Raw genomic sequence first — 21278 nt, 5'->3', positions numbered from 1 at the left:
TTAAAATGTACCCATTCATATAGGTATGGACCTTGGGTGTTTTTAGACCCATTGGAGGCCCATAGGTTACCTTAAACAGACTTAAAACATGGAATAAATAAGAGCTGCGAATTTTCTCTGTAAAAATATGATTATTCAAAATCAAAACCCTAGCCTCCAATAAAAAGAAGGGGAAGAGGAAGAAAAGAGAAAAAAAGGGGACGCAAAGTATTGGGTTCACCGCACTATTGATATTCATAGTTGTTTACATCTTGTAGACTTAATAAGGTGAGTTATATTTATTTCTTTTATTGTTTCCATAGAAATAGGATATGTTGTTTGTTATGTGTGATCATATGGATTGTATATTGGGAGGATAAAGCCATTAATAAATTGTATAGAGTTTTGTGAAGAAGATGAACAGTTAACAGTAAACACCATTCTAGAAAAGTTGTCTGCGCAGTCTTTTAATTCTGTTCAGATGGAGATCTTTCCGCACACGGATGTCTCTCAAATTTAATCCATAGTTTCCTGACACATTGTAGTCTGACATAATAAAATTTTAGACAGATCCAACGGTTGGATTTCTGTCGAGACGCGCATAAGCGTGACACGTCGTAGTGTTTCTACACCAGAAAAACTGCAGTGTGCAGCATTTTGTTTCTGCTTAGATGGTGTCATTTCCATACTCGGATTTGTATGAAATTTAATCCATAGTTTCCTGACACATTGTAGTCTGACATATTAAAATTTTAGACAGATCCAACGGTTGGATTTCTGTCGAGGTGCGCATAAGCATGACAGGTCCTAGTGTTTCTACACCAGAAAAACTGCAGTATGCAGTTTTTTGTTTCTTCTTAGATGGTGACCTTTCCGTACTCGGATTTGTATGAAATTTAATCTATAGTTTCCTGACACATTTTAGTCTTTCATATTAGATTTTTAGATTTATCCAATGGCTTGATATCTGTCGAGGCTTCCATTAGTGGGACTAGTCGTAGTAGAAACTATACCAGAAAACTGATGGGTGCAGTCCTTTGTTTCTGTTTAGATGGAGGTCAACCTATTATTGGATTGACCTCAAATTTAATCCATAAATTCTTGATATCCAGTTAAATGACATATACAAATTTTAGGCAGATCCAATGGTGGGTTGTCTGTCAAGGCACGGATTAACAAGGTTGTTAGAATTAGCTCAAGTTTAAAATAGATATAGTTGGGTGGTTACATGATGGCATTAGATGGTCAGTGGTTATTATACTTTCGATATATTCTTACTATCGTGAAAATATTGGTGTGGAATGAAAAATATATCTATATGTTTTATTTTATCGTGATTATTAAAATATTTGGATAATTGGTTAAGAGCTACGTAAGGCTTGATTCTAATCTTAAAAGATTGGATACGAGGCAGACCTTATATGTACAAAAGTCACTATATCTATAATATATATATTAGTTTGTGTGATAACTATGTGATTGTGTTAGAAAGTACTTTGTTGTTTTGATACTACATAAATATATATGTGTGAGATAGAAGTTGTATATGAATATAGACTTTAGTATATGTAGATCTGTTTTGGACATTAGTGTGTGTGGACTTGAATTTGGGTTAATAAACTATTTGTTTACAATATTGTATATATGAGTGTGGTTATGTAAATTGTATTTGTTTGATTATAAGTCCGTTTACATTAAATGATGCTTAAGTGCTTGATTTGCCTTGACACGCCAAAATGACTCTCTACATGTGTGGTCCGTTTTGACATGAGTAATGCTAGTATAATTATAAGTGATAATAATGTTTTAAAGTGTCGCCCACATCTTTAGAACTCTCCATGCCTCAGGATTTGGTAATGAGATATTATGACTTGTGATGTCATGTGATAGATGGGTATTCATTGAATGTGCCATGAATGACCCAATAGTTTGACCGCCTCTAGAGGAACTAAGGTATTAAGCCTTGCTTGGGTTGGTCGTATTCCTTGAATGTACGGGAATGTAGGTTTGGGTATTCCTTGAATGTGGCGGGAATGACTTAGGGCATTCATTGAATGTGCCATGAATGGCTCGTTAGTGTTATGATGGGTATTCCTTGAATGTGGTGGGAATGACCCAAGGTATTCATTGAATGTGCCATGAATGACCTGATATTTTGTTATGCCCAAAGGAGGCTTTGTGATTATGTGTATGGAAAGCCCAGAGATGGCTGTGACTCACAAGTTTCGAAGTTTACAAGATAAAAATATGTTTCGGAGGCGATATCCCGCTTGGGACATATGTCTTGTAGTGGTACTTTCGGTGTGAGTGAGGCACACGGATATGTGTGATTTGGCAAATGTGTGTAGTGCAAATCGTGGAGTAGGAACTAAAGGTTGGGCTGGTCTTTGAATAAATGAGTCAACGAGATAATTAATAAGCAAAAGTAAAATATTGATTTTACGTGTGATGGAGTTATTGCATATGATGTATATGATTTCTTATGATAAATGCTTACGTGGTTTTGTATGAGTTGATACTCACAAGGGATGAATGTACTCCTTGGTTGTGACTTTTCCTCGCTCTCATAAGTAGACGCGAGTGATACTAAAGTAAAAGTATATGAATTGTGTAATGTTATGGATATGAAGTGTAACGGTAAATAATATTAGTAAATGATTGTGATTTCTATGTGATTTGTGAAATGACTATAACTTGATATGTTATTACTTAAACTATTAATGACTTGTGATAGTCCGAGATCTATGGTTATGCACGCAAAAAACTTTATGACGTAATGATGTCATATGAATGACTACCCTTGATGAAGGTATTATGATAAGTGGTATTCCCGAACATGCGGATCGAACCGAGGTAATATCAATTAGACTTAATTGTCTTAAATGAGGTTTGGTTATGAATGGAATTTTGACCGGGCCGAGATAAATCATTTTATTGTGATGTCTAACTCGCTTTTGCGGGGAGGTAGGATCTATTAATCTTTTCTGCAGGGGCGAAATATCCTACCCTAAGACGGCGTGTTGGCTTAAAGGTAAGGTATACCAAACACATATTTAATTAGGTTGTCATATGTGCATTTAATAAATGGAATGTAAGTGATATTGTATTGTGAGTTATTTTGGAAAGTTGGAATGGCGAAATCTTGTTATATGAGATTCTTGGAATTTGTATGTTGGGGTGAAATCTTACTTGGGAAGAAACTACACCCGTTTTTGGAAAACGGAACTATATTGTCTTCAAGTTGAAATTGTTTGAAATGTTACATTTATTCATTTAAATGATTATTATATATTTTGTTGTTAGTCTACTCATACCAAAGAAATTCAATTTTGTCACCCATGTTTGCTTTGTTTTACAACGTGGTGTGTGTTCTTGGGAACATAGATGGTGGAGTGCAGTGGATAAGGAGACGTGATTTGGAGTTGCTCTTGGAGTCTTCTGGTTTAAGATTTTCTGAAGAGTGGGTTAGTTTCTTTATAGTTTAATAATGTAATTTAAGGATTTTTTTTCCTTTTCGTTTCTTTTGATTTCAGTTTTTGTATATATCGTGTTTGATAACAGTGTTTTGGGTTTTGTTTCACCCCGGGTTTCCAGATAATTAAATATAATTGTTTTAAATATTGTCTGGAAATTTGGGGTGTGACAGGCTTAGAGGCAAGTTTTGGGCCAGAGAATCAGGCCCAAAACCCAATTCTTTCAGTCCAAAAAAACCTCTTCAGCTGCAGTTGGCTTCAACAGATTTTTCGTCTCTTTTTGCTCCTCTGATTGGATCACAGCTTAGACCATTGGAAAGCTCTTTCCGAGCCGGTCGTTTTGACATAAGTTAGGCCCCATTCCGAGGTCTGAGTCCAAAGATATGGCCTTCGGAAGTTCTGCTGACTTTGTGTGCTGTTTCTGCCCGCGTCGACTTTTCAGCTTTTGACCGGGCTTTAGAAAGGCTTTGTCTTCTTTAATCTTGGCCTTTAATCACGGAACTCCTTAGTAATTGACCTTTGCTCCTTTATCTCGCTAAAGTGGCACATTTCTGCACATAATGGACTTTGAAGCCTGAAATGCATAAAAACACGTAATCAGTGTTAACTCTTAATTATTACTCACATAATTAGTCTAAAAGTATGTCATTCTGTAGGGTTAAAACTACAGTTTTGGGCTCTTATCAAACCACCCCAAACAGCATTTTGCTTGTCCTCAAGCAAAGATGAGAAATTAGAATAAGTGACCAAAAATGGAGTTCTAACTACTCGCGTTTACTGAGTCGCGATTGCATTGACCATATGCAACAAGGCCTTAAACCACTAGGAATTCCTAGTGGGACGAAGTTATAGCCTCGTGAGAGTTTTCCAGTGAAGGTACTCACAAACTTCATCTATACTACAACGACTAAGAAATAAAACTATTGTTTCCTTATTCATGCTCTACATTATCTATAACTCTCATTAGCAATGCATATAGAGTAATCAAGTCGAAACCTAAGCTAATATATGCATAATAATCAATCATCTACAATAAACATATATACAATGAGTAATACTATGAAATGCCTAGCAGGTTCGTTTCTGAAACTCGGAATAGCGTCCTTAAGTAGGTTCTCACAATAATAGTCAAGATACAACACTCTGATTTTTCCACTCAAGTTTCGCTACTCTAGTGCGTCGTGGGCACACTTTACCTTACAATCTCAATGACAACAAGGAAGCCGGTCGATCAAACACATCTGCCACTTACTATCACACTAACCTATTCCTAATTGAGCTAGAGGTCTTTATTAGGTGTTCATGGGGATTAGGAGATGGTTTAAGAAGGAAGGAAATGGATATTCAAAAAGGACAAGTCTGAGATAATAGAGTTTTCATATTATGTAACTTAGAGAAAACCTTGTTATTTTCTTTTGCTTCTATACTTTGTTTCCATCCCTAGCCATATTTTTCTTTTTCTTTTCTTTGGCTTTTGACTCCCTTTTATTATATTTTTTTTGAGTTTTTATTTATTTCTATTTTTTTTTTTTTTTCCTTGGATGGAAACTTCTTTTCTTTATTTTCTCAAGCAATTAACTAACTTTTGTTTACACAAGTTTTTCTCTTCTTCTTTCTTCCTCATTCTATTCTCGGACTTATTCTAAATTGGGTAGGTTGATTTATTTTTTATTTTGTTTTGTTTTGTAACGTGGTAAAGGGATTGTGGTTTATGAAAGGCTAAAGAAAGGCTCGAGGGGCTTACTAGCGGAAAATAATTCATAGGTTTGAATTTTTGGCTATATCGATCCAAAAAGGGCCTAAATTCTTGCTTAGGATATGGCATAGTGATCAAGCAAGTGGGCGTGTGATTTCTCTATCCGGATTTTACTTCTCCCTTGTGTCATTTCTCAAATGTTTTCGCTCATATAAGGCTTTAGGCTATATTCTCACAGGATTTGTAGAATAAGTACTCTAGCCTAGATTTCCAGAAACTTATCGCTAACAATCATAGATACTCATGTAATATATTTATAGATAGATGCAAAGATTATTACCTACATATTAACCTAAGTTTCTAACAATTATTCTAATGCAAAAAGCTACATTGAGACTTCTAGATTGTTAAGAGCATAGAGAAGGAAAACAATACCACTATTCCTAAGTGTATAGCATGAACTTATTTATTTATATTTTTGAATTTTTAAAATTTTAACTAGAAAACAAATGCATATTAACTCTATCTATATCCTAACAGATGCCTTAATTACACGTGTTTCTATGCCCCCTCCAAACAAGAAGCATGCTTTGTCCTCAAAGCATTGTAAATAAAGAGGGTAAGAAAAATATCATTGAAACGTGTGAAATTCAGGAACATCTGCAAAACAAAGTTAGAACGTACTAATAAAGGAAATAAAACTGATGCAACTCTATACGAGTTCTACCCATTATGGGGTTAAGAAGAATGAAATTGCTTGGGACATAAGCAGACACTAACTAGAATGAAAACTTACCTTATCTCCCGCATTACTCATCATCTTCCTCATCCTCTTCTTCCATAAAGAAGTGAGGTTCCTTTCATAGATCTGCTATGCCATGATAATTTGCCGGCTTCCCGCCATTTATCATCTATTATTGCTAACCTATTAAGAGCCACTTGGTCCGGCGGGGTGTAGGGCAACCTGATGAGGTTGTATCCTTCACCCTTGCCAAGTCATTACGGAAAGATCGAATAATACTATTGGTGGGTCGATGCATTAATGTCGCCGTAATCCAATCCGTAAAACGTGTACAAAAAATAGGAAAGAAACATAGCATAATACGGGAAACTAGAACAGGCATAAGAAGGAACTTATGCCTCATGCTATGGGATCGAGCTAAACTAGAAATCAAGGTTCGGGGAAGGTCATGACACATACGTCCCGTGGCTAAAGTAAGGAAAACGCTGCAAGTGGCATCATTCACAGAAGAAAAACGCCATTCCTCTAAAATGTTTAGCATGATCCAAAACATAACAGTTCCTATGTTCATGGACAGGCTACCAAAAGCGACGTTATAGTCCCCTTGGTCCTCGATACGGAAAATGCCCGTGCCATACGACTCATGCAAAAACTCATAAGTGTAGACATACATATTATCTACCCAATAGCACCATGGGTCTTGTATTTCAAATGGGCATAGCAAGTCCAAGAACAAATGCTAGCAAGAACCTCGGTAATTTCCATTGGTTCATTATCAATGTTGATGGAGAACACTTGTTCTCCATCCGGTCTTTCAAAGAAAATGCAGTTATCGTGTAAAAATAAGATGCTAGTGTTGGAGAATAAAATGCATCCGGTCTTACCATAAAAGCGGCTCCCATAACGTATGTGATCGCCTCATGAAACCAAGCACCATAAGTAGTGCTTTGAAACAAATCTTCGAAGAGACTGTTCCGTATCGGTGTTGGAGATGTCATCTCAAAATTACGCCTGGAATAGCTGCGAATGATCCGATACTACCCGCAGAAAACTGGAAATTTTCGGTCCATGGAAGTCGGATGCGAAAAGCTCCCGATAGAGGCGAAGTCGCCTGAGTATTTGAAATTTCCAGTGTTTGAGCGGGTAGCGCCAGCTTTTGCCGAAAAGCGCTCGACAAAAAAGTGAAAAAATATCAGAGCGAAAGTGCGCTTCGAGTTCTTGAAACTTCGAAAATGAGCCGACACGTGGGAATCGTGGGAGTGAAAGGTGAGTGATTGAGTTTAGGTGTAGTGTGAGTTGTGAGTGTAGAATGTATGAAGTTTATATAGGTTTTAAGTTGCTAAAACGGATCGGGAAGTTGACAAAAGTATTTACGGCAGTTTCCAGAAATTCTAAAATTTCCAAACCCGAAAACGGAAACAACTCATTATCTTGATTCTAATTCAAACCTAGTATCTTTTAGGTTGAATTTATGATTGAATCTACCTATTTAATCTAGATTTCATCCTACGCTTATACTTATTCCTGGATATGCCTAAACGGCCATATTTTCACCTTGACTCCGCAATAAATTCTAACACGATGGTTATCTAAAAATCATGCTGGAATAGATAAAACCACCCCCCAAACAATTTGGGAAGGTGGGATCAATATGAGACAACCACGCATAATAAAAATAACCACATTATATTAAAATTTTCATTCTGAGTACATTTCACTACAAAATTCAAATTACGGAAATAAACTTACATTAAAATAAATAACAATAATGAAACTACAAATAAACATAAAAACATCAAACGATGCTATCCCTAACTACTCCGGAACTGGTAGCGGAGGGCACACGGTCCGGAGACTGCTCCTGGGCTCCTGATGGGCCAGCACCATTCGTCCTTCGGCGACGACGCTCGTGCCTCGATGGTGTGTCCTCAGAAGGAGAGTCCCCGTGAGGTGGGAATCGTGTAAGCATCTCTCGCCGGCGGGCGCCGAGCTTCTAGCTCGCCCTCATCTGTTCCCCACCTCTCGCCCTCCCTCTTGGCAGGAGCTCGGTTATGATGCATCGTTGCTGTCGAGTCCGGAGGTCTTCGCAGATAGTGTTGAGCGAACGCATGCCACGATGAATCACAGCCTTGCGTTCTGCATCTGACCAGCACCTCTCCAAGGCATCCGCATCAAAACACGTCAAATCCTCCTCATCCTCCTCGGCATTCTGATTTCCCCTAGCCTCCTCGGCATTCTCCTCTCCACCAGCCTCTTCTTCTTCTTCTCTATCCTCAGCCAACCTCCAAACCCGTTGGACACACTCCCTATAGATGCGCGGGTTACGGTGTAGGGTGATGTACGTCCTATCAGTCGCCTGAGCTGCTCTCAACTTTAACATGATCTTGGTTATCAACACAGGGAGAGGGGCAACAGACTTCCCTACTCCCCTAATCATGCTAAGCAAAAACTCCAAGATACGTAACTTCGTGACTTCGCTCCCGAGTATCCATAAGATATGGAGGCAGATTCGGGCCGATGTCGGCGACCTTCTCCTTCCCCAGATCGCCCGACCAATCCACCGAGCTGCGGCCCGGTGGTTGGTCCTAAGGGAAGCCTGTCGAACACAATGCGATCTCGCATTGTAGTCCCCTCCAATAACTGTCTCGTTCATCAATGGCTCTACCCCATTATGTTGACTCCCCTACGGGTGACATCAGATGGATTCTAGGCGGGATGCCTAGAATCTCAGCCAACAACCCAGTCGTCACTTCCTTCCTCCTCTTCGCCACCACAACAAAAATCCTAGTCCCTTCCAACTCCCTCGTATTGTAGAACCGTCTGACTAAGTCCTCGTGGTAATAGGCTTTAGTTGAGTACCACAAGCTATTCTAGTCTCGACTGATCATTTCGTCACCGTAGAACGGCGCGAAGTGGTCGCCGGTAAAAGCTTGCTCCGGCAAAATTCGGCGTTGTTGAGCCATTGGAAGTTTGGAATGTAGTGGGGGTTTAAATGGGATGTGGTGGTGGGATTTAAATCGACCCGGTGAAGCAAAATGGTGGTGGTGGAGTGGTGGTGGCGCAGCACCAAAATTTGGAGTTTTCGTGGTTTTGGTGATGTAAATCGATGGGGGTTGTGGTGGGAAGCTTTTAGAGTCGATTTGGGTTGGGTATTGATTGTGGGCGTGGGTTAATTTAGGTTTTCTTTTTATTTTTATTTTTTTTTAGGTTTGTTTGAGCTTTTGGGCGTTAATGGCGGATGGAGAAGAAGATCGCGACTGTTGGCTAAGGTAAGGGCGCGGTCGCGCTGTCGGTGGGCACGGGTTGGGCCCAAGCCCAAATCGAAATTTTTGATTTTTTTCGATTTTTCGCAAAACTTCAAATCAAAATTTCTGCTTCGTTACCGGTCCGATTTTTGTGAATGAGATATGGAAATGATCAGGAGAGAATTTCCAATCTAATGATCCATAAAACACTCTATTCCGACCGTGGATGACATATAAGATAATGGAAAACGCTTCGAAGTGCGTGCATGACGTACGTTATGCGAACAATTGGACTCTAAAATCATGGATTATGTCAACCCGAATCGTTATACAATTAAACAGCCTAAACAACTCTAATGGGACATAAACATTCTAGGACGGAAACACGAACACCCCACCCCCAAACAAATTTTTTACAACGAAGCTTAGAAAATTTGTTTTTAGCAGTGGATCTTTTAAAGTCAGATTCCCGAGACTTCCTATATTACTATGTTTATTCTTTAATATATATATATATATATATTTAATTTTAAAAAGAAAACAATAAACAAGAAAGACATAATTTACCCCATAGAGAAACATGACTCAAAAATCCGAGAAAACATGCAAGAGTAGAAAACGTGAATTATGTCAAACGTGGACTTAGGATCCGGTACTTATAGCCACACACTCCATAGGGAGGGCCCGGTTACCTTAATGGGCACTCACCAATATATGGAAATGAAAGGAAATGCACCAAACACAAAAGTTGAGTTATTTATAGTCAGATACTCGAGACTTTATCTAAACGTATGTATGAACATGCAATTTACCATATATCAACAACCGAAATAGTTGTGGATCATTCCATAAATAAATATGACAGAAAACATATCCAAACACAATCAAGCACCAATATTTCCTATGACCTTAACCCCAGTGAAATGAAAGCGAAAGTCGGATAACCCTATTACGTAACCTAGCATGCACCTTCTTTTTCATTTTTGAATGAGTGGGTGTTCTAGTAAATAAGTGTGGTAAAGTGAATGGTTGTGGAGAATATGGTGGATATGGATAAGTTGTAGAAAGACAGCCTGTAAACAATGAGGATGTGGTTTTAACACAAAACTCATTCATTGTGTGTGTAGGGACTGTCTCAAGTCTGAAAATGAAGGTGTCCAATGGGTTGTCCTTCTGAAGTATTTGTTTACTAGGTGGATTTAAAAAATTATGGAGCACTGAAGAAACAAAAGGATCGAATGCAAACTCGAGATTCCTTTGAAAGGGTGGAAGGAGGGGAGTCAAGGTGGTTGTTGTGCAAAGTAGTTCTTGATAGGGTGAATCATCACCTGCTCTAAGAAACTCATCGAATTGCTCATCTAGATTGGTCATATCCACGTTACTATGATAGTCCTCTATATCTCTGAGAAAGTCATCTATCTCCTCCTCATCCGTAATATGTGTATCGACTAGTGTATGGATGGAAATGTTGGAGTTTGATCTTCCAAAGGAAAGAAATTTGGGCATACGATTATCAGGGAACATGTTGTTGAAATAATCTCTAGCAAAACTCTCGATCATGCTAACCTCTCCATCCATAGACGAATCGGGTAACTGTGTCTTTGTTTTAAAAACATTGACTTCAACAGCAAGATGGCCAAAAGACATGGACATTGAACCATTACGGCAATTAATGAGCGCATTGGCAGTTGCTAGAAAAGGACGCCCTAAGATGATCGGGACAGAGTCGTTAACGACTTCTGTGTCGAGAATGACAAAATCAGCCGGATAGTAAAAATCCTGAATTTTTACCAGAACATTTTCGACGACACCCTTAGGATACTTAATAGACCGATCAGCTAATTGCAACGTCATTTTAGTGGGTTGCATCTCGTCTAGACCTATTTGTCTATACAAATAAAATGGGAGTAAGTTAACACTAGCCCCCAGGTCTAATAACGTGGTCGTCGTATAAGAATCTCCTAAGGTGCATTGTACAGTAGGACGACCAGGGTCCTTGTACTTAACAATTCCATTATGTTCAGATAAAGTTGGGAATTGTTGTGTTAAACGCCTAGTAGTACACAATTCCTTAAGAAACTTAGCATGGTGTGGTAGCTTTTTTATAGCTTCGAGGAAGGGAAGGTTTATAGTTAGATTCTTGAAAACATCCCTAATCTCCTCATAATTTGTATCTCTAGTTAACACGACTAATTTTTGTGGAAACGGTGGCTTCTGTCTATATTTAGCAATGGTATTACCTGGATGTTTAACCGTGGGTTCCTGTTTCTTAGGTTTTGTTGTAACTGGTACCTCTACAGTGGTAGGCTCTTCAGTTTCTATTTCGGTATCTAGTAATATAGCAGGTGTAGGGGCTACTGGTGGGGTAACTATAGGCATAGTTACTTTGTTATCAACCACTCTGCCAGAACGGAGAGTGGTGATGGCCTTTAGCTCACCTACATTTTCATGTTCCTTACTAGTATTATCGGTTACCTCAAAGGCTGTATTTGTTGTTTTAGGATTAGGTATTTCGTGACTTGGAAACACACCTTTAGGTTGGGCTTTATTTTGAGCCAACTGTTGGGTTAAATTATTAAAGGATTGTAGAAGCTGTTGGTTAGATTGAGCCATGGTTTGGAAAAGTTTTTGGCTCACTTGTATGAAGGTGTCAAGACGATCCGGTTGTGTGGGTGTAGTAGTCCGCGGGTGGTGTATTGGAACTATTTCACGGAATTATTTATGGGTGGATTTTGATAGTTATTATTTACCTAACGATACCTCTATTAGCATTATAATTATTATAATTACCTTGACTTTGTGCTTGACCTTGTCGAGGTTAAGCTTGGTTGTTATAATTATTAAAATTACCCGACCACTCGCGTCCTTGTCGTAGTGGGGCTTGGTTAAAAGGCGTGTCGCGTGAGCCTAACATATTGATTATTGTACCCTTGAGGTGTGACGTTTTGGTTATTTCTCCAACCGAAGTTGGGATTTTGTCTCCAAGGGGCGTTAGGTTCACTATTAATGGAACAAGCCCGTTCATAGGCAATAGGACAATGTGTGAGTCGGGATGCTCGGGGCTCCAAATGAAACTACATGGATTTGAATTTACATTCATGACGGGATTGGCTTTTGTTGTACAGAAATGGCCTCTACCTTTTTGTGAGGGATTCAATTAGAGTTTTAAGCTCGGGGATCTGATTTAACCTCAAACATACCGGTAGCCTTAATCTGTTGAAGAAGAACTAGCGGAGCCGAGTAATCGTCACTACCCCCATTATTATTACGCTTAGTCTGATCTTCCAAAATTTATATGCCTCTGAGGCTCCTTTACTTAAGAAACTACCCCCATTCATTATGTCTAGGACTTCTTTATGGTGGTGTAGAAGTCCTTTGAAAAAGGCACGAACTAACGTGTCTTTCGGTAAATTATGATGTGGACACTCTATAAGGAGATCGGTGAAACGATTCCAAGCCTCTGAAAATGATTCATGAGGATTTTGTCGAAAAGAAATGAATCTTGGAAAGCATCTCATCCGTCTTTAGGGGTGGGTAAAATGTTCCATAAACAAATTGAACAAGTTTAGCCCACGAGTCCACGAATTAGGCGTTTGGGCGTTAACCAAGACGCCTTTATCGGCTAATGTGAAAGGGAATACCCCGAGTTTAATTTGTTTCGCACCAACCGTAGGATGGTGGAATGTTGTTAGGACTTGTTCAATCCTACGATGTGTTTGATAAGGTTTTTCATGGTCTAATCCATGAAAAATGGGTAACAAATTAAAATATTTGGGGATTCGAAATCCCCAATCGGGTCTACTAGAACGATGCAAGATTTGGGGCTATCGCCAAAGCTTTGTAGAAGTCGAGAGAGGAGTCTCTTCTTCGGGCATTGTGTCGTGATGTGTGTGAAATAGTAGCTAGAGGTGTAGTGGGTGGTATACTAGATAGACTTGTTTGTTGACGTTGTTGTGTAATTACGCTCGTGTTTTTGTTCGCCGGACCTTAATCTCATACAAGGCTAAAACCAAACTTAGCTAAACACATCAACACTCCAAACAATTCTGATATACTAGTATAAACCTCTAACGAGGAGATCACGAGGTGTAGAAGAAAGGAATACCTGATTAAGTCCCTTGCTTCGCTTTATGAATAGCGTCTTGTTTACGTGTTCAGGTGTATATAACAAGTTAGAACACTGAAAAAATTGAAAAAAACAACGTTCGAATCAAAACTGTCGAAATCCGAAAAAATTAACAAAGTGGCTGGCTTCGCGCCAGTCTTGTGATCGCTCCCCGGGTAATTTTCAAATTACAGTGTTTTTAGGGTGGTTCACGCTCTTGTTCCAGGCTATAGGGCGGCGCTCTTACTAGAAGCGTGTCGGCTTCGGTGTAATTTTTCCCAGAATTTTCCAACGTTGAATCGGATAACCACAGTATGAATCAAACACGGGTGGGTGGGTGAAATGGGACTTTAAGAAAAGTACTAACACTACGAAAACAATGCGAAAGTGAAACTAAGATGGCAACGGCGCCATTTGATAAATTTAAATTTGAATAGCTTTACCTACGAAATAAAACGATGGAACTCTAAACGCAAGTAAAACTAAAACTAATCTTATGGGTCTATGTTTATCAAAGATTCTACTCTCAATCCTATGAGATATAGTGGAGTAGAGTGATTCGTTCCACTCCTAGTCCTTCCGCATGTTATTGTTCTCTACGTATAAGTACTTTTAACTCTAAAGTCTAATGAGAGATTTACGAAAAGGCAACTAGACTACAATGCAACTACCCACAAGATGCAACTAGTCGGTTATCAAAATAACTAAGGGAATGCTACATTGATTCGATGATAAGGAGTTAGAGGGGGATTGATTCCACCTTAACTTCGACTTAATCCTATTAACGGCATTTAATCGTCGTAATCCGAATTGAATCGCTTCAGCAGAACAATTGGTTCTTCCTAATCCCTAATTACACATGGCATTCCTACCAATTCATAACTAGCATGTGAACGATTAAACCCATTCTCATGGTGAACTAATCGCTTCTAGAGTGGAAAGGAAATTACGACGATTCTACGATAGTCGAATCAAGCTTTCATCAAGGCTTCTCAACCCCCTCTAATGGAGGTTTAGCCGAGAATCATTACTAATCATTTCGATTAAAGTTAAACTAAACATGATATAAAGAATTGAAATTTACTAATCTAAATTAAACAATAATTAAAATCTAATTAATAACTAAGAATTGAATAACAAGTAATAAATGAATCAGATCTAACACAAATGTAAATGACAAGAATCGAAATTTAACAACTACCTATTTTATTAATCAAACTAATTAAGAGTAATGATTCTAATAGTTTAATCTAAAACAAGAATTGGATTTGAAATTAAACTTAATTAAAAATAATTAAATAAAAACTAGATCTAGAAGCTACTTTAATGGCTACTTTTTACTATACCCTATCTACCATTAACTATCTACCATTAACAAAGAGCTAAGCTTTTGTTTTTATACTTTCAGATCCAAAAATCGTGCATGGGCTTGGAGCCATGTTTTGGGCCAGAGAATCAAGCCCAAAACCCAATTCTTTCAATCCAAAAAAATCTCTTCAGCTGTAATTAGCTTCAACAGACTTTTTGTCCACTTCTGCTCCTCTGATTGGATCACAGCTTAGACCATTGGAAAGCTCTTTCCGAGCCAGTCGTTTTGACATAAGGTAGGCCCCATTCTGAGGTCTGAGTCCAAAGATATGGCCTTTGGAAGTTCTCACGACTTTGTGTCTTTGTTTACGCCCAAGGTCGACTTTTCAGCTTTTGACCGGGCTTTAGAAAGGCTTTGTCTTCTTTAATCTTGGCCTTTAATCACGGAACTCCTTAGTAACCGACCTTTTCTCCTTTATCTCGCTAAAGTGGCACATTTCTGCACATAATGGACTTTGAAGCCTGAAATGCTTAAAAACACGTAATCATTGTTAACTCTTAATTATTACTCACATAATTGGTCTAAAAGTATGTCTGTTACAGGGTTAAAACTACAGTTTTGGGCTCTTATCAAGACTCATGCGACATTTTATATTTCCACGTCACTACATCTCTACTTCGTCTCGTTTTCGGAGACGACGTCGAGTATTGATCCCTAGTGCATGCCCACATCTCTAGGTCGCATTTCACTAGCATAAGGATTTTTAATAATACCGCATCTCTGGTATATTATTTCAGCTCCTGGCTCGATTTCACATCACCGACCGACCGGAGAGCTGTCGACACGAGAGAGTCGCTACGCGACATTTTGGGTCACGCTAGATCGCTCTGGAGCATCGGCATCAACTTTGTACTGATCTCGATCATTTTGGGACGGATGTCAATTCTATGCCTAATTCCTAAGTAGTGATTCTATAATATTAACGAAGTCAATCCGATTTTCACACGAAGCGGCATAACCCTCCCCACGAGGGGATTAGCTCATGGTCATAGAAGGAATAATAAAACTTGTCAGTATACATTAAGTAAATAAATGCGGGACAAGAATTAAACTAGAAAAGAAATGATTATTAAGGTAAAAATAACTTACAATATTTAAGCTGCTTTGAAATGGAAATGGCAAAATGTAAGTACTGAAGAAGAAAATCTAACTAGGCGTAGCTAAAGCATTAATATGCTGAAGGGGTAATAATGAAGGCGACCCCTTCATATATATAGGCGATGGGAGTGATCCGTGAATGTTTTAGATTTTGTTTTTATGCTAATTGAATGGTTCGAAACAAAACTTTGTTTTTAACTGTTTTAATTTTTGTCCTTTTGCTGATTTAAGGTTTTGTTTTTAGCTTATGTCAATTCAAACCACCTGGTTTGAATTGGTACGTGTCTTCTCTCTTGCCAGGTGGTATCAATTTGAAACCATCCTTTGCCACCTGCCTATGCTGACTCATCATGCCTTCTGGGCCCGCAGAGTGTGTCCACTTAGTGTGTCCAGTGGCGGCGCCGATTTTGGCGTTTTTACGACTTTTTGTCCTTGCGCAGAGTTCATCGCCCGGGTTGCTATGGCAACTTCCCTAGCCAACGTCGGCATCTAGATTTATCCGATTTGAGGTTCGGAAGTTTCCTGCTTCTTTATATGTGGGCTCGTTCTGCACTGGTTTTGTTCTTTTGGAAACTTCGGCTCTAGTCAGGCTTTGTTGGGCTTCACGGGAATTGAGTGGGAATTCCAAATATTCCCGTATTCAGATTTGGCAGCTTCACTAGCCAATGTAAGATCTAGATTTATCCGATTTGAGCTTCGAAGTTTGTTGCTTCTTTATATGTGGACCCGCCCGCGACCGGTTCTCGTTCTTTTGGAAACTTCGGCTTTAGTCAGGCTTTGTTGGGCTTCACGGGGGTCGAGTGGGAAACTTCAATTATTCCCGTATTCCCGTACTTCGATGCATGTTTTATCACTATATTTATTTTAATTGCGGAATCCTGCAAAAGTACGAAAATATAATTATTACATGATTATTAAACACATAATCGACCAAAATGATATGTCTCTCGGGGTTTAATATTACAGTTTTGGGTGCTTATCACCTACAGAAACATGTGAAGGTGCTGATCAAAAGTCTTAGCTGCATCCCTAAAAAATGATGGTGGACAAGTACGAATCGTAAAGACCAACTTGGAGAGCCCAACACAAGCTCGTAAGAGTGCTAACTCACACTGTGGATCCTCCAATATAGCTAAACAGTCCATCGAAGTCATAGCCTTTTCAACACGCTTGCGAGCAAGGCTCATAACAAAAGAAGAAGTAGTGCTGACTGCCCCTCCAAGCAACCTAACCCCCATCTGAGGTCGGGATAAATCTGAAGGAAAGAGACCGGGACTGAAGAAATGCAGAGTGACCGCCACTTGTTCTATATCCCCAATCAGAGTCCCATCATCTAAGTACCAAGCCTAGAGCAATAACTGACAACTAGACTATATATGTAGGATCAGAGGGTGCAACACAAGCCAAAAAGAATGGGACCCAAAGGATCACCTTGCTAAACCATAGAAGCAGACCCAATATAATCATCCCCCAAGTATAATCTCGCAAGTTGACAACACAAATACTCGACCCAATAAGCAATAGCAGGGCAACAAATGCGAACCTCTCTCAACATAGTAGTCCGATCAACCATGTTAAAGGCATTCTAAAAATCTACTAGCAACATAGAAATAGATGTACTGTCACCGTTAGCATATACCATGCGATTGACAGCATGCAAAATCGCCTCTGCTCCACCAGGGACATTGACCCCATACTGAAAATCCTGCAAGTACCCCACGACATCTTTGGAAACACCTTTCATTGTGATCTTGGAAACAAGTTGTCGCCAAACCGTGCCCACGACTATTGGACGAATGCTATTATCCGACTTAAGGAGTGGGGTAAGCGGAGCACTCGCTACAAATTCCGCTAACGGCTGTGGACATCGTCCTTGTAACCAAAGATTTACCACATGAGTCAAGGCATCTAACAGATCAGACGATATAGCTGCTACAACACCACTCATGGCATCTAACAAGTGCTGAGCACGGAGACCATCCTAGCCACAGGAAGTGCCTTTTGGGAACGACTTAATGCATGACAATACGAGTTTTTTTTTTTTTTTTTTTGGTTTTCTCATTCAAAATATATCTCTATCCATATAGAGGTTTTTCCAAGAAGATAAAATTATATGTTAATCCGATATCATTTTGGTTACTCCGGGCGTATAACTTTCATTTTTATATCCTCTAGTTTTGAAAACTATGGAGAGATGTTTTAAGAAACTCGTACTCAAAAGCTGTGATTCTAGATGTTACTACTTAAAAACAAATCATAACAGATAATCTTAGGCAACTTTCGTGTCGTCTCTGTGGCGAACCCAATCTAGACAGACAGAGTTTCAGCTATGCGAGTTGGGGGATTTACTACGCAAGATGTAGGGGATTTTCTGAGTATCCCCTGATCCTCCCCTGTGCCTTGTGATTCCGGAGCCTCTTTCTTGATAGAGAAGGGATGAGATGATTTAGAGTTCAGGGTTGAATCACCTGGTGGCTGCCTACGTATCTTCTTGTTTATTTAAGAGAATCAAACCCTATTTTGCGTACTTCCTAAGAGTGAATTCCTATGGTTTATATAGGAAGAGCCTTGAGAGTCCTAGGGTTAGGGTTAACCTCACCACTTGTGAGTTCCCTTCTATCTTTAGACTCTTCCTTCCTATTAGGAATCCTCTTCTTATGGAAGTCTGAATCTAGACCATATCTTATTAGAGGTAGGTTTCCTTGTTGATCATAATATCCCATCGTATATGGGAAGCTTATATCTAAAAGGTAACTCTTAAGATATGTCATTACGATTCCTTCCTCATCATCAAAGATCGCCATCTTTAGTTTCCTTCTGTTCAGGAACTGTCCATATCAGTTCCTAATGACTTGGAGAACTGTTATGCCTAGAGGCGGTCAGTCACGTGTCTGGCACGTGCTTACTATATACTCGTGATAAACACGAGATTACTTATTCACAGAACTGATCCGATGGTTCTCATCTCATTTTGGACATCTATAGTCCTGAGTCATTTCCCATACACGTGTCATATATTCAATGACGGGAAATCCCCCTTACAGATTCCCCCCTCTCGTGCCATCTAGCACGTGGGTGCTTGAAGCGATATTGCTTTTGGCGAGAGAATCTTTTCCTAAACAGTTGTTAGAACTACTTACGTACTCAACTAATTAAGGCTCTAAAAATATGGCTTGAACAGACACGCCGTTTCCCGAAAAAAGTAATGATGGCAGTTCCATCCCGGAAAGACGCAATGCTTGGGCTAATCATAACCGTCCATCTTATCTGTATATAAAGGATCTAGTGAGAGAACCCTCATTATCTCTTCCGCTACCTTTTACCTATATACTGAACCATTTGATCTCCCGTTAGGGTTTAACTAAAACTCCAAACTTTCTTTCTTTTTCGATCATGAATCCTAACTGGTCACTTATAAACTTTAGGGATTTTTCTTCCCTAGAACTGATCCGAGAGAAATTTCACATCCCTGCTGACATTGGTCTTGAGTGGGGGAGATTGTCTGATGAGTTGGCCAACAAGGAAGTAACACTCATCACAATTGGTCAACTTAGGGCCAGACTCACTCTTCCCCTCCACCCACTGTTAAGAGAATGTCTGATTCACTTCAACCTTACTCTTGGTCAAACAACACCCCTATTCTATAGAATTGTCATGTACTCTGCCATACTGGCCAAGAAACATGGATTCGTTCTGAATCGTTGGGTGTTTGGATATTTTTATGAGGTCCGCTATATTCGGGACCAATCTTACTACTACCTCATGACCAAAGACAAGAATTCTCTGATCTTCTATTTCGAGGGGAAGAAGAGTGACGAGGGTTGGGCTGATCACCACCTTCGGGTGTTGGGTGATGCATGGGACGTTTGTCCTCTAGATGTTGATGGTGAGCCAGTGGGGATTCCTGTACCCAGAAAACACACTCATGCTCCAACCAGTAAGTCTATTTTCTCATGAATTTTACAATCATCATAAGAGTTTTTCGACTGAGTTCTTTTACTATTCTTCTTTAGATGACTCTTCCCCCTAGAACCAATTAACTGCAACTGATGCTGCTATGGTGGATTTCATCAAGAAGATCTCCAAGGATCAAAGGATGCCTTGGGTGATAATTCCTGACCCCACCCATCTTTTTGAGTATTTCAACATGTCTGCTGAAGAACTGTTGGCACTTGCCCCCGACTTTTCCGCTTTTGGGATAAACACTGTGAATTATGGGCGCACATACTTCCTCCTGTGGATTAGGATGCTGGACTTCTTCCTCCTCCAGTTCAAGATGAATCATCTTTGAGTACTAGAAGAAGAGGAAACCACAAGGAAAAGAGTTATGTGGCAACCTCTAGTGATGCTGCGACATCGGGCATAGTTTAGGAGCCTGCTGTCAGTGATGATTGTGTGGTCACTGGCGGGAAGGGTGATAAGAGCCCAAAACTGTAGTTTTAACCCCTTAATAATATTATATTTAGACCAATTATATATATAATAAATAAGAGTTAGTATTGTTTATGTGTTTTTGTGTACTTCAGGTATAGGAGTCAAATATGTGAAGAAATATGTCACTTTTGTAAGATAAAGGAGCAAAGGTTGGTTGGTTGCTAAGAAGTTCTATGATTAAAGCCCAAGTTTCAAGGAGAAAAAACCTTATTTAAAGCCTAGTAAAAGTTGAAAAGTCAAAATCAACACGGGTAGAAAAAGAGCAAAAAAGTCGGCAGAACTTTCGTAGAATGTATCTTTGGACTCATACCTCAAAATTGGGCCTACTATATGTCAAAACGACCGACTCGAAAAGAGCTTTCTAATGATCCAAGCCGTGACCAAATCAGAGTAGCAAAGGTGGATGAAAAGGGTATTGAAGTAATTTCACATAGAGAAACCCTTTTTTGACATATAATATTAGGTTTAGGGCTTGATTTCATGGCCCAAAACATGGATCCAAAGCCCATGCACGAAATTTTAAACCTAAACCTCTCCTATATATAGAGGTTTAAGGCTAAACAAAAGTTGTCTACTCCCACTTTAGTTTAAGATAGTTTATGGTTCTCTCTCTCTCTCTCCCTTTGTAGTTTAGTTTAGTTTATATTAATTAGTTTAGTTTTTAGCCTCTATTAGATTAATAAAAGTCAAGTTATTGTTCTTCATTATGTTTTCTATTTATTCTTCTATTAATGATAGTCTAATGACTTCTAGCTAAACCTCCGTTAGAGGGGTTTGATGAAGCTTAATGAAGACTTGATATGTTAGTTAGAATTATTGTTTGTTAAGAGTTTCACTCTAGTAGGTTAGTTGATTCGCCATGAGAATGGGTTGAACTTCCTCACATGTTAATTATTAGTTTGCAGAGATTCCCATGAATAGTTAGGGATCAAATACTTAATCTTAATTGGTTAGGATTGCAATAGTTTACACTATCATATTAGGAATAAATCAAAGTGGAATCAAATCCCCCTAATTTCTTCTCCATATTTTATTCAAGTCATATTCAATTGCTTGGTTAAATTAGTATAAGTTAAATTCATATATTTAGTTTCATAGTATAAATTCACCTCTATAAATATTACTCTTACCATTGTT

General features: G+C 39.0%; 1 pseudogene; it reads left to right on the top strand.

Moving 5' to 3' along the window:
* The first annotated feature begins 12543 nt into the window (after positions 1 to 12543).
* LOC147473504 (small nucleolar RNA R71) lies at positions 12544 to 12638 on the top strand (annotated as a pseudogene).
* The last annotated feature ends 8640 nt before the right edge of the window (positions 12639 to 21278 follow it).

The sequence above is a fragment of the Coptis chinensis genome, unplaced genomic scaffold (assembly GCF_015680905.1).
Source record: "Coptis chinensis isolate HL-2020 unplaced genomic scaffold, ASM1568090v1 utg2425_pilon_pilon, whole genome shotgun sequence".
Taxonomy (NCBI): Eukaryota; Viridiplantae; Streptophyta; class Magnoliopsida; order Ranunculales; family Ranunculaceae; genus Coptis; species Coptis chinensis.
This window is presented reverse-complemented; position numbering and strand designations above follow the sequence as displayed.